Source organism: Ischnura elegans, chromosome 3, assembly GCF_921293095.1.
Source record: "Ischnura elegans chromosome 3, ioIscEleg1.1, whole genome shotgun sequence".
Taxonomy (NCBI): Eukaryota; Metazoa; Arthropoda; class Insecta; order Odonata; family Coenagrionidae; genus Ischnura; species Ischnura elegans.
In genome coordinates this window covers 114900122-114915252 of record NC_060248.1, presented here as the reverse complement: position 1 = coordinate 114915252, position 15131 = coordinate 114900122, and the positions used below count along the sequence as shown (strand labels likewise).

The following is a 15131-nucleotide window of genomic DNA, read 5'->3' as shown; positions in this document are numbered from 1 at the left end:
AAATTTAGGGAGATATTTTGCCGAAAGGATAGATATGGGAATTCGTTTTTTCCCTGAAAGGTTTTTAATTAATGCTGGTCGTAATCTTGCTCGAGCTTTTGCTTTTTATGTGTACACGGCTTTTGTCCTAATAGCCCCTGCCACACGCCGTTTTAGGCGGCTTGCGGGGTATTATGTAGACGTAGGCAAATGCGTATGGAAAAACAATATTCGTATCTGAGACCCTATTGACCTTGAGACTCTATGAGATATAGGTAGACATCATTCCCACCCATCGTCATAGTCATTCACCGTTCACCGTGTTTTACTCTCACTCATCTAGTCTACAGATAAAACTACGCACTTCGCAAGAACAAGGGAGCTGTTTCATCAGCCGGGAAAATTTGATCCCGAAAAATTAAGTCATTTTTCGGCTCACCCTAGTGAACAGCTCATTGGATAACCGATTTTCGTGATATCTCAGGAATTCCTCCCTGCCTACTGACATAGCCATTCACCGCTCGTATTTTACTCTCTCACGAATCTAATCTCAGGAGATTACAACCACAAACTGCGCAGGAAGAAAGGGAGTTGTTTCATCAGCCGGGAGCAGCGCACGATACATCGTGGTGAGGGTACGTGACCTACCGCACGCGTTGCCTAATCCAACCCCTTTCCCACGAAACGCGAATTTCCTCGTTCTGGGCGTTAACAGCAATGGCGCTGTATTTACGCTTCATAACGGACATTTAAGATTGCAGCAGACTTGAGTGAGATGATGCAAGCTATCTAACGAGGATATCCTCCAAAAGGATCAGCGGACGGACGTCATGCGAAACAAAAGTGAGAGCCTGAATACCTGCGCAAATATTGCGAGATGGATAGGTTGATGTTTTCATTTCGTAAGTTATAATCTATGACGCCCGATTTGCATCAGCTGAAAGATCGTATTGGAGCTTAGTAAAATTGTTTAAAAATAAACTCTTGTCAAAAAAAAAAACTTAAAATATATAAAATTATAGTCATGCCATTATTATTATATGGTTCTGAAGCATGGGCTTTTACAAAAGTAGGACAAAAGAAGCTCATAACTTTTGAAAACAAAGTTTAAAGAAGAGTATTCGGCCCAATGAAGGATGGAGAATTAGGAAGAACAAAGAGTTGAGAGACCTATACAAAGGACCCGATATCGTGGGAATAATTAAAATCAAGAGAATAAGATGGTTGGGCCACCTCCACAGAAGAAGTGAGGACACAATGCTGAAACAAGTTCTGGAAGGCAAACTCGAAGGCAAAAGACCGATAGGAAGACCAAGAATGGGCTGGGCGATGAAGTTAAGAGGGATGTGAGAAAGATGGGAGCCCAGCTGGATATGGCAGGCGACCGTAGAATGTGGAGGTGCCTAGTTGGTGGGGCCAAAGACCTTCTGGGTATCGAATGGCCACAGAAGTAGTAGTATAATCAATGAAAGTTAACCAATTAAATTTTTAGGGGCCAGCATTAAATTAATGAGGAATTCAAAGTAATTATAATTAACTTTACGCAATTGGGTAATTTTTATGGCCAAATTTTTTTAAGTTTACTATGCTATCACCCCCATTCCACCCTGTACACTTATTTATTTTTAGCTAAACCTATAAAATAACTAATTCTAGGACCAAAACACTTTGCTGTAACCAGGTATGACTTCCACCTTAATAGAGAAACTAAACATAGATGTTGTAACTTTTCCCCCAAAATGTTCTTCAATATTCTTTTGGCAAAATTGCACTTCATCATTGAAAGAATGTATCAACCTAAACAAGGCAAATATATACATGGCGTCTTGGCAATATCAGCAAAAAAAATTATTAAAACGACAAATTAGAAAATTTTATGGAAATATATTAGTGCTTCCAGGCTGTTATAGGTAACATTAATCGTTAATCTAATCCAAAGAATCAGTTGCTCATTACCTCATAGAGGCATCATAGCGAAAGCAATATTGCGAAAAATGACCTAATTTTCCAGCACTACAAAGAACTTAAATCAATTTTATATATAACTAAGGCTGCTAAATTGCTTACAACTTGCACCTTATTTTTTTAGCATTGTAATAATTGTGTAATTCGCCGGCCTCGGTGGCGGCGGGGTGAAGTCCTCGCCTGCCAAACAAGAGGTCGCGGGTTCGAGTCCCGCCTGGGAAGGTTTCCCCTGCCCAGGGCATGGTTGTTCGTGTAGGTACGTTTACTAGTTAAATTTGTTGAATGCCCCGATGTAAAATGGCCAATATGAGCTGTATTCGGTGGTTTGAAAATAAAATAAAAAATAATACAGCTAAACGGCTCCTGTCCTTAATCTCTCGCCTATTGAGGTTTACGGGGTAGTAAGCAGATGCAGATGTATACAGTCGGTGATCAATAGTGTCTTCACTCGTGAGTGGCTTGAGCGGCTGTTGATCCACAGCTGCGCGTTCTACGCAAGTGACCTGATCGCAGTGATCCTAGTGCACCTCAATCATGGCACTGCGGAGCATTCGCTGTAATAGTAGGCGGCCTAATTTCACGGGGCTACGCTGGTCATTGATGTGATAGCTCTTGCCACTGCGGAATGATCATCAAGACATATTTTGAGGGAAGTTAGGGTCCACAACACATACGCATTTCACAAGTAGTCTCCAACGTATGCATCAAATGAAATATGGAATGGCACTACAACATTTTCGCTAACTTGATATCCACTGCTTCGCTATTACCGTTGCTGCAGAAGGCGTCATACTAATTCTCATTATTTCGATCAAATCCCACGATAAACGATTCCCATTTCATTCTTTAGAAATAATCTTAATGCCAATTTGTACACTTTCAGTTCCCATTGCGATAATATGTGAAGGAATCATTTGATGAATATTCACATTTGCGATTCATTTTTCCTGAGAGTATTCAAAAGACAGCAACAAATCTTACGGTATTTTTAAATCCAAATTATTAATCAGGCTTTGATGCAATCAAGGGGATATTAAATAGCGCTTCGTAGTGCATATAATCAATGTTACGAACAGGAACTTCTTAATTAACTAAAACTGGAAAAATGAGTAATAATGGAAATTGAAACTCAGAGGTGCTCTGATGGAACGTTTTCATACATCTTGCGTCTTGGGATTCATTTTATACTTAACGCTGACTCAATATATATGCGGTTTTATCCATTCTACGGAAAATATTTTCCCCATATAAGCTAACCTTAAATATTATATTAATTTCTTGAAGCCGCGTATAGCCACGACATGTTAGTCGAAACCTTAACGCAACAAATTATGACGTGGTTTTAGCTATCTGTAACTACTTATAAACTTGCGATAATGACGAAGAAAATACTAAATTTTGATTTTTTAACATATAACAGCATTAATGAAAATAAAAAACGATATGACTTAAATATCGGTGTAGATATTTAACGTTTCTCAAGACTATATCATGAAGTTGATACCAATTTCACAAGATTGGCCAGTTCTTGCTAGAAAAAAGGAGTTTTAGCAAATTAGCGGAAAATCTTTCGGCAATTCCTTCAAAATGGCTTTAAAGAACAAATTTGACACACTAAAAATTCACGGACGAAGAAAATGAGTAACCATGCGGCAAGCGTCGGATATCACGAGTAGAAGAAACTTTTAAGTTTTCCTTCAGGAAATTTTGTCCTTTTTCTTTGCAGCTCCATACCCCAGGTAAAAATAAATATCCCTTTTAACATTTTTATCACCAAGATATTACTTAATTCCTCTATCAACTACAAATATCCGCCATAAGCTGCCATTCAATACGACAATCAGAGTGGCCTCGGATCAGAGTCCTCTGGATTGTTGATAATACACTACATAGACCTTATGAGGGAGTAGTGAAGAGAACTCCCATCCAGAGGACTCTGCCTCGGATTGCTCCCAACTTCCATCTGGCTTCAAAAAGTGCAGCTAAAAACAATGAAAGCGCAAGGAGCTTGATGGGGCTGGATTTCACGCGACGCCACCAGTCCATGTGAGGCTACCAAGGAGGTTGCAAATATCTGGAGACGTTTTTTAGCGTGGTCAAAGTTCCGCCATCTTACTTTGACAATTTTTGAACTTAGTCTCCAGCTGATACTTTGAGGTGGCTAAGTTTTGTTCTAAAAATGAACTAAATTAAGTGAAAAATGGTACCATAATCATTAGTATTTAGCTGGTAATTGTCATTGGAGTTTTCCCATCATTCGCTATACTTCTATTAACGCATAAACTTTGTGTCCTTATAGCGACTTTACTGGTGGGTATATCCTTTAGAATATACTTTCGTTCTGTATTTGTTGGATTCCCATTGCTTATAACAAATTAAATACCAATATAAGTGCAGGGAAATGGCTATTTTAAACTCGTTAAAATTTTATTTTTTGCTAAGCTGATTGGGGGACGTAACCGCGTTGATTGATAATCATTTTTCCCTGGGGAAAGGTTTTTGAGTCATAACTTCGCGAAGCCTACTAATGAAGTAAGAAAAAAAGGTTTACGGTGTGGTTCCATAGTTTATCTTAATGTATTAACAAATGATGACCAAAAATTTCACCACTTAGCATTCATTGACCCTTATGGGATTGCCAATGTTTTGGTCAAAGTGGGCGTGTCTTGTCCTACCCAAGCACCCCCATTCCGTCCAAACTTCGCTCCACGCTCGAAACCAGTGATGCCCCTACTAAGAAACGAATTCTGTGCAAATATACGGAGTGTCGAAATTTTTTCGTGATATATAAATCACCCGATTTAACATTGTGTGCTGCGTTAAAGGACCCATAGAATCCTTAATGTCCACGAGACAGCCTTGAAATTTTCAAGTGCCCTCCAGGGGTTTTTCCGGTTTGAGAGATGAAGCCCTAACTCAAATATATTTAGCCAATTCTCACGAAACATACGCGGGCCACGTGCGCCATTCCGAGCGTCGAGGATGAAGATTACGCCCGGGGGATACCCCGCCATAATCTCCGAAAGTTATTTATGTAAGGGTCCGCGGGCTATTAAAGGCGTGCAAGGGCACGGATGCGCGTGAACGGTCCTATGATGTAAGCGCTGCCAAAACAGAAATAGCGGCCGCACGCCAGGGAACTTCCCATCTCTCCGAAGGACGGCGATCGACCTGCATCGATGTTGTGTTAGGGTCATTCCGATTTCAATTTTATTCGAGAAATTCATAGAGGCCATGCCGTGCAAGCAAAAGCACAGCTTTTTTCTGCATTACAAACTTACATACATTCGAAATTCTTCATTTTCTGACCCACCAGGTGGACAATGAGCTATGTTACACTCGGACCAAGATATTATATCATTTTACTGTTAAAAATTTACATAGTTCTTCGCGTTATGAACTTGTGGGTGAACATTAACATGCCGATATTCTTCGTCCATAGTAGTATATCATGTTATTTTTTTCAACATGATGCATAAAGGAATATTTTTTATACAGCTGAAATTTAGTACATTCAAACCGATTGATCTTTCACTTAAACTCAGGTATTGATGAAAAATAAGAAACTCAAATGATTATCTTAGAATTTTAAAATCTCTTTTATGTTTCGTATCCTACTCTCCCTCTTCCGATGGGGTTCCCTCAGGAAACCACCAAATGTTTTTTTTTTTGAGGAAAGTGAGATTCGGTGAGAGATGGAATACGCTCTGTGCACTAACGTTGACATTAGAGCTGCTCTCTGAGTGGGGTGGTGGGGCGTGCAAGTAGCGGTAATTCGCCTTTCGGTGGACTCCGAGGTCTAATAGAAAGCCCGGCTTTTCTTAAAAATTTTGAGGAGAAGTTGGTTTGAGAAGTCCAATTTTTAAGGCCTGCGGCCTAAATTAGTCGCTGCGTCGAAACTATTAGTACCGCGTAAATAAATTGGTGGATTAATACAAAGTTTGTTCGTTTTTATTCATTAGGTATGTCACTTTAAAACCCTTTTCACTCGATTTTCAATATTACGTAGATAAAAGCTCTCTTCATATCACAAAGATATTTATAGCCGTTTATCTGTGGATATATAAGGTCAAATTTCACAAAAGTTCCCACCGTGGATGTCAAATAACTACTTGTAATAAACGATTTTAATTTCTCCTGGTGAATTATATTGATGAACAGGCTAACACAATCGTATAGGCCGACGTTTCGGAAGAAGACTTAACTCTCCTTTCCAAGGCGTGTTACTCAATGAAAGTGTGAAATAAAAAAATATTACTTATTATATGGATTTTTAATTTTTGTAGTGTGAAATCGGACTTCCATTGAGTCAGGGACGGATCCAGGATTTCTTTCTGGGAGGGGCACAAGCAAGGCCGTATCCTGGATTTTGTTCAGGGGGGGGGGGCACAAGGATACCTCGTCATACAAAACGAACGAAATGATAATGGGACCGTATTAAAAATCTAGCATATTTTTAAGGGTCTGGGGGGGCACGTGGCCCCGTGGCCCCGTGCCCCCCCCCCCTGGATCCGCCTATGCATTAAGTAACACAAGTCGTCCAAGGATATGTCCCTGGCCCGCGTCTCAACGGCTCTCGTTTGTTAACTTCATGGAACGAAAACGGCATTATCGTCAAAAGGCGCAAGTATGCGCAAAATCTGATAAAAATAGCTACAAGTCTAAGGACATTTATACATATCTATGAAGGTTTCGCAATCGTACCTCGACGTGTATTATTATAAGTCAATTTAAATATTTGAAGTTGATAAAAAACGAGGTTTTAAAGACTGAGTGATTACCATTTGAAATCTAGCATTTGAAATTTATTATATTTGAAGAAAAATCACTCTAAGTAATACTACATACCATTGGCTACAATATCCTGTTAGATATTGTGGTTCCTTGCGTTTTTGCTGTCTTGCAGGTAAGTGTTAGTGCTAGCGAGTCAGCCACTGTCTGGGTGTAGGCGGCGGGTAGTCAATCTCGATGCGTGACTTTGCAGCTCTGTAACACTGTTATAACTTATATTAACCTTTTCAAAGTTACCAATCATGATGAAGCATTCAATTGCGGATCTTGATACACCTACGGCGTCTTTGTTTTTAAAAGTTGCAAAACTGACTTTTGCCCCGCTAGATTAGCGATTGGGACTACTATGACACGCCTTGAAAATGACAGACAAGTCGTCTTCCGAAACGTCGGCCTATATGACTGATTTAATCTGGTAGAGAAACCCAGAAGAATTCATCAACTACTTGTATTCTTTTCGCATATGAGTGTAGATGATAATTTTCATAAATATTTCGATTACTGGTTAATTAAGCACTGATTTTAACGGTTTTCATAAACAATTCGAAAATTTAGATCGATTGCTTCACGTTTTTGTTCGTTGGATCTTCAATTATTTATTATACGGTGTGTCCCAAAAAGAATGACCCGATTTTAAATAAGATTATTTTTTAGGAAGAAGGGCTTAACATCAACACATTTCATACTAAATTACTCACAAAAGACAAAAGTTTATAAAAAAAACGTCATAAATGCTCAATTTGTCCTCCATTGGCTGCGCGGACATCTAGCCGATAGCTGAATTCATCCCAAACTGAGTGTAAGGTGTCTTCTGTCACTGAAGGTATAGCAGCTGATATTCATGTTTTTTATTCATCAATGTCACGAGGTAAGGAAGGAACGTAAACACGCTGTTTAACATTTCCCAAAAGGAAAAAATCATGGATGGTGTAGTGTAAAGCCTGTTCTCGCGGTCCTGTACGTCATCTTCAGCGAGACTGGCTGCACCTTATTGTTAGACCTAATTGTTAGACCAATGGTCTAAGGGTTACACGTTCCAGAACAGCGCTCGTAGTGACATGCAGCGGATTTTTCTAAAACTCTAAACAATGCCGATCACATCTGGCGCAGTTTCGCTTTCCTAGTGAAATTTGTTTCAATATTATTACAAGTTAAAATCGGGTCATTCTTTTTGGGACACACTGTATAATGGAACTTGGAGGAGGCGACCAACAGCGTCATGAGGGAATGATAGGTAAGGAAGGGAGGAGAGAAACCCGGCGTCGGCATTGGCCTGCTCCCAACGAAAGGCGCCAAGGGGACCACGGCTTAACGTCCCATCCGACGGACGGAGTGTTGCGCTTGAAATGTCCTCCACACAACACTCAAGCAGGGATCGGGCAGTCTCTGAAAATTCTCTGCCACCGCAGGGATTTGAACCCGAGCCCACAGTGTAGGAAGCAAACACTCTAACCACCGCACCAACCCGATCCCCTTTATCATAGTGCTACAAGTATAATTTTCTGATACTTTCTGTCCTTCGAGTCTTATACTCGGATCAATAAATGCCCAAAACCAAAGTTGCCAAAGTCGGTATTATCCAAAGTTGCCTGTGAAAACTCAGAGCAGCTATATTTGCACAAGCTCGTAGATACCAACTCGCTTGACGATAACTGCCTCGCGCAACAGTGAAGACTATTGCGCGTTAAATTTGACGATCTCTTTCGAACAAGTGAGAAGATCTGCCGGTTACGATTTTGATAAGTAATCTTCCGGGATTTTCGAGAACAAACATAGATATGTCACCACCTACGCACGCGTTCTCACTATCTACTTACCTAATTTAATTTCCTGGAATTCACTACCTCGGAGTTGTCCCAATAATCGGAATACGTAATCACAACAAGAAGATAGAAAGAGCGTGAGTGAAGCAAGACAGCTTGACGCGGCCGATCCATTCACAAAAATATGCCGGCCGAGGAAGCGTCGCAACAATTGACACGGGATAATGATGAATGTCTGAAGGCTGATTAACAAGACCAATTTCTTTCGTCGCGAAAAGTGATCACTAAAGCGATCGCTTTTCGCGACCGGAAAAGTGATCGCTCTAGTGATCATTTTTCTGAATCACACGCTTCCTCCCGCCGTCGCACAGTGGAGCCAAAACCCACTTTAGACGGACAAAAGCCAAAAACTTTTACTAGCAACCCTAAAATATTCATGCATATGTTTTGGAGACCGCTTTAATGAAATCTAATATCAAGTTTTCAATATGGTGAAAAATGGTGACTTTTTATTTTTTTTAAATTTTATTTCTTTTAGAATTTGAAAAGTAACTTGATTAGTTGTTAATTAAATGAAATATTAAAAATAAAAAAGTTCACGTTAATAATCCTAGTGGTCAGAAAAAAATCTGATATAAAATTTGCAAAATTATTTTAGCAATAGGTGTCTTTGAAAAAACTTTCATACATAATAGAAAAATAAAGATTTGCTCTAAAGATTCTTTCTTTGTGTATTGAAAAATCACCATTTTTCAATACACAAAGAAAGAAAACACTGCATTGAAGAGGTAGTTTTAACTTTCAAAAGTAAAATACAATAGAATATGGTTTATTGCGCGTAGAGAGTGAAAAAGTACTAAATTGGCATTCCGGAATCGAATACGCACACCTCAGTTGAACGGTAATAACCTTTTCGAGCACTTCATTCACGATAGGGTGGGAGCCTCCGGAATGGCCTCTCTACATTTCAAAATTCTCAGCTCTTGTGTAGAAAACTTGACCGCTTGTATCTATGAGTAGACAAAATATATAATGCATGCAAATTTCATTTATTACAAAATAATATCTTAATGGACACTGTTTATATAATAGTTTACCCGTTGCTATGCGGCCATTACGGCCGGATGGATTCCCTTTCGGCTTGTCATGCATAGCTAATCTTTTATCATAAAACTCTTTTTGCAACTTAATGGCAGTTGATTTCTTTTACATTATTTAGCTCATTCTTCAATTAATAATATACCTAAAAATCACGTTACGATTCCGTCCGATTGTATAACTTTTCTCTCATTAAATAAAACTTTTCATCGTGAAAAATCAACGACGTTCCATTCATGATAATTAATTTCTCCAGGGCTATTTTCTTCAAAATATAAATAGTAAAAGAAAATTTATATTTTCTATATTTATTCCAATTGATTGAAAGTTAAAAAAATAAAATCAAAGGGACCAGTGTACTGTAATCATAGTTTAAAATCGACCGTCCATTTAGGCGTCTGCGACTCCGAACCAGTGCTTCGCTTTTCTCTCACTTCAACACTTATTTCTACGCGAAGGTGCACACATACCAACCCGTGAAATACACTGTTATGCAGTTCATACATACTATTACCCAACCTAATATTTAAAAAACCCCATTTCAAACTTTCATTTTTGGACTTTTGTCCACTTAAAGTGGGGTTTGGCCCCACTGTGCGTCGCCTTTCGCATCACTTCCAATATCACAGCTCGATTTCATAGGACCCGCATAGCGAAAATATATATCGTGTTTGCTTATCTATGCCGTTCCCACGATTGTCAAACGTTGCGCTGTAATCGGGAATGCGTTCTGATTGGCTGATGTGGGGCTTTAGTGACGGTTTCAGCGACGGAAAAAGCGACCGGACGAGTGATGAAAAAAGTGATGGGAACCCTCATCATTGGAGTGATCGCGAAAAACAAATGACGGCGACGATCATTCGCGAGTGATCACTCTAGTGATAGCGTTAGTGATCACTAGGAAATGACGGATAAAATGATCGTGTGATTCAGGCTTAACATTCCAGAATATTTCTTTAAAAAATTACGTGACAAGGTGACCGACCGATGTGAAAAAAAGCGCTATGGGGTTCAGGAAAATGAGATGCGCCTATGCACTCACTTTGGTTGCAATCTGTGCAGCCATATGGAAATGGATTGCGGAGAGACAAACAAACATCCTCTTTTATTTACATAGATTAGGGGGAAAAACTAACTATGCTTAACTCTAGATTTGCCTTCACAAATGAAAAAAACGACTTCGTTTTCTTCCACGGATTTATTTTCTTGGTACGACATGTTTTAGCCTCAAGAAGTCATTTTCAAGTACGTACATGAATAAATTATTTTGAATTATTTCGAATTATTTTGCCTTGTTCACTATTACAACTTCACTATGGTAATAAAATCTAATTATGAAAATCTTTAATAAGATATAACATGAAAAAGTCGAGTAATTCATTAATTGCGGAATACTCTGGACTATTTCAGCGACACATGCATCAATCACTGTGAGCCGCCAGTGTTTGTTCGGTCACACGGATTTGCATGGATATGCACGGATTTGCATATATGTGTACCTTAATTATGAATCCTCCAGATGGCAGTATTCCACCGCTATGAATCCCCTCTCAAAACGGGATATCTTTCTCAAAATCCCCCCAAAACCGGAACATTCTGCTCTTATTTTTTCCTACTGTGCCCAACATTTTCCTCCTGCTATCTAATCTGTTGACAACCCCCCACAATTCTTCCTCCTGCAGAATTTCCTCAATGATATCCTTCCTTAGCAAGCTTTGAATACCTCTCCTTTGTTTGAGCTCCCATTCAGACAGCTTACTACAAAGTCCGGCACAGCAATAGCGCCGGCGCAAGTTAATCCCCCCGCCTTAAGAGACTGAAAGCTTCGGGACACTACAAAGCCACGCTCCATATCGCGGTTTCAATTAATGTTTTATCTCAGTGTAATAAAATATGGAGAGGACAATGGCCGGATATCAGCGGAAAACCAACAAAAAAAAGAAGAGGAAAATACGAGGGGGGGCCCAAAAATAACCGGACGGAAGTCGCTCTTTTGTTTTGTACTTCTCCCGCTATAATGGGCAGAGAAAAAAGGAACAAGTAAAATATGTGGATATGGTTTGAATTTTATTAAATTTTAATTTTTATCTAGATATTAGAAAGCTAAGTATTTGATTGGGTGAACTGGGTAAGGTTATTGGATATAGTCGAGAGAAAAGGAGTAGATTGGAGGGATCAGCGACTGATTCGTAATCTGTATATGGCCCAGACTGCGCAAGTGAGGGTAGCGGACGGAGAATCTGGGTGGGTAAGCATTGGCCGGGGAGTGAGACAAGATTGTCCTTTATCGCCGCTGCTTTTTAATGTATACGCTAAGGAGATGGTAAGAGAAGCGTGGGACGAGTTTGAAGCAAGAGTGAAAGTGGGAGGAATGATGAGGAATCGGGAAGGTTCGCGGATGATCAGGCACTGATTAGCCAGTCAGCGAGGGTACTACAGGCTTTAGTGGATTGCTAATAACCTTAAACTCACAACTTACGTTAATAAATGACTCGAGAATGTCCAGCGGATGACGCGCAATTGTCTTACCTGCGCAGTACCCACCTGTCGCTTGGATGGTGTTTTTGATGAGCGGTCGGAGGTTGAAAAAAACCTCCCTCGTATTTTCCAAGACGAAATTTTTAAACACTCTTAAGACGGAAAGACGAAAATTCCATCGTACCTGAAACTGTTTCTAAAATATCATGCTGTAATGATGTCGTTTGCGCATCGCTAACCGTACTAACCACGCTAACCATCGCTAATCACGTAGAAATCACTGCTCTTATTCATCCGAACACTCAAGTTTTTTGTAGCAACGGATACAGAAAAAACTCAAGAGGGACGTAAAAGATAATTTGTGCTAAATAAACTTTAATCGTGATGAAAAATAATCAAGCTGCATCAAAATTTAATATAGTTTTATTTAAGCTGATTGTAAGCATATACAAGAGAAAACTATCTTATGATAAAAAAAAGTTACAATCGTGGTTCTGCAACGTTTGGAAATGCGGGCAGCCCCGCTAGGGGGGCGCGCGCCCTCCATACGTATCCGCAACTGGTTTTTTTTACATATTATCAGCATCTAAAAGTTTTTTCATCATCTCATTTCTTTTCTGCGGACCGTTTTTGTGTACGTTTCATACTAACACATTAAAGAACATAAAATTCTATCACTAACCAACCAAGCAATCGTTGAACTATGTAGAAAATTGCGATCTGTGCGAGGAAAAATACAGAACAGTTGCGCCGTACGAGCAAATCTTCCCCACCCAGCAATGCTTCCTTCTCTCCTTTCCGTGCATGACACCGAGTTCCACGGTGTACGATAACTTTTGGTCAGAGACTCAACAAGTGATATGTGTAAGGGTACCCAAAAATTGTAATCTGATATTTATATTCGGTAAACTAATTGGGGTCTCAACTTCCCAGAAAAGCAGCTGCGGGGATATCGGGTTTCGCTAGGGAAGTGGAGACTTGGGGAAGGACGGAGGAGGGAAAAAATGGCTAAGCTTAGGGCAGGAAAGGGAGAGAAAGAAAAGAGGCGCGACCAGCGCATGACGGCCGCTTCAAGATGTACGCGAGTGTTGTGGGGGGGGGGGGGGGGGCTAAGCTCGGGGCCCTCGGCGATCGCCGACCAGCCGTCCTGGCCAGGCCGCCCTTGGTCTCCAGTAGACACGTAGCTTTAGGTGGGCTGGTAAAGGCAAGGGCGTACCCAGGATCAAAACTAGTGGGCGCAAGCCATGGTTGTTCAAGTTTCAGGTAAGATTTAAGCATGGAAAAGGCGACTGAAATCAACATTTTAAGGAAACAGCTCTTTATTTTTTTTTTATTATTTGCTTGAAAAAGTATTATTTTCCTTAAAGACAATTGCGATTTTTGCTTCTGGGGGGGCAGCTGCCCCCTCCTGCCCCTCGCTGGGTATGGGTACGCCCATGGGTAATGATGAATGGAGCTATAATGCTACTATACTGCAGTGTAGAAGACTACGCGTCCACGGGTGGCCGGATCTCGAAAATTGATCCCGAGCATAGGCGGATCTAGGGGGAGAGGGGGCACAGGGGCACGTGCCCCCCCCCCCTCCCCCCGACCCTTAAAAAATATGCAAGATTTTTAATGCGGTCCCATTATCATTGCACTCGTTTTGTATTACGAGGTATCCTTGTGCCCCCCCCAGACAAAATCCTGGATACGGCCTTGCTTGTGCCCCTCCCCCACAAAGAAATCCTGGATCCGCCCCTGATCCCGAGATTTATCTCAGAATTATATCCATTGGAGCAGTGGCGTAACTAGAGATATCCTTTGGGGGGGGGATGAGGGGGATTAGTGGGGGCGTCCCCCCCCCCCAGGAAACGGGGAGTTCAGGAAAATATTTGAAAAATAGCATGCCTGAAAATGCATTTTAGATCATTTTGGCACTTATAATTTAACTTTAAGCAGAGGCAGTTATTATGTAAAAAATCCTGAAGAGATTTTTAAATAATTTTTTGATTTCTCTGAGGCTTTGGGGGGTTTACATACCCTCATCCTCCCTTCCCCATAGTTACGCCACTGCTTTGGAGACTGGTCTCAGCCTCCGAGAAGTTTCCGAAACACGTAGTCACGGAGATCCAATCTCAACAATATGTTCACAGAAGGAAAATTACTGAAAATTACGCCGCCTAACATAGTATTCTGAGATCTGTGAAAAGTCTCTTTGCGAATGGAAATGCTATGAAGTAGATTTTGGAAAAATTAGTGATTTTTCCAAATTTGGATTGGATTTTTTAGGAATCCAATCACTATAATCTAGTGATGGGTCGGTTCGATTCCTCGATTCTTCGATTCCTCGATTCTCGGCCAAGAACCGGAATCGAAAACGAGTACTTGCCAAGGCGAAAAATCGATTCCGATTCCAGCAGTACTTCAAACAACAAAATATACGACCGCATTTCCAATAGTCATTTGAATTTTCGCGCCACGTAACCGTAATAACAAAACACATATCTTCTTGGGATGTGCGAGTACTCGAAAATTCAAGTCGATCGAGTAGTTGGTACTCGACTGGAGCGTTTCGAGTAGCATTACGGATGTCGAGTCGAATAGTTAAGGTTACAGAGCATTCGAGGCTAGTAGGTCCAGCAATCTGCCGACAGGAAGCGCTATCATGAAACTCATGTTATAATGCAGTTTTTAAAGCCGATAAGTCATTCTAATGCCTTGGCCTGGTAGTTTCAGTGGTTTCAGCTTGCCGAATACACTATTGTTGTTGTCGACGTGGGCGCCGAATACCTTTACGCCAGCCGCGGCGGCCGATCGTCTTCCTACCCCGCGCACACTGGTCCGAAATCGGAAAAAGCTGGAATAAAGTCCAAAATGACCTTTTTGGGGATAGAGACTTGAAACTCAGCATAAATACTCATAAATCATTACCAAATATTGATTTATATGCCATTTTACATAAATGCGAACCTTTAGTGAGATACAGAGGCCCAAACATGACCAATTTTTCAATGCCACACGAGATATCGTTTTTCCTCAAAAAAATCTTTGAATTTATCCCAGTGGTTTTGCGTT

At 40.5% G+C, this 15131-nt stretch overlaps 1 protein-coding gene across 1 annotated transcript in view; it reads right to left on the bottom strand.

The window, feature by feature from the left end:
• Positions 1–15131, bottom strand: part of LOC124156394 — a 436715-nt gene that overhangs the window by 347356 nt on the left and 74228 nt on the right. The gene's annotated exons all lie outside the window — the stretch shown is intronic.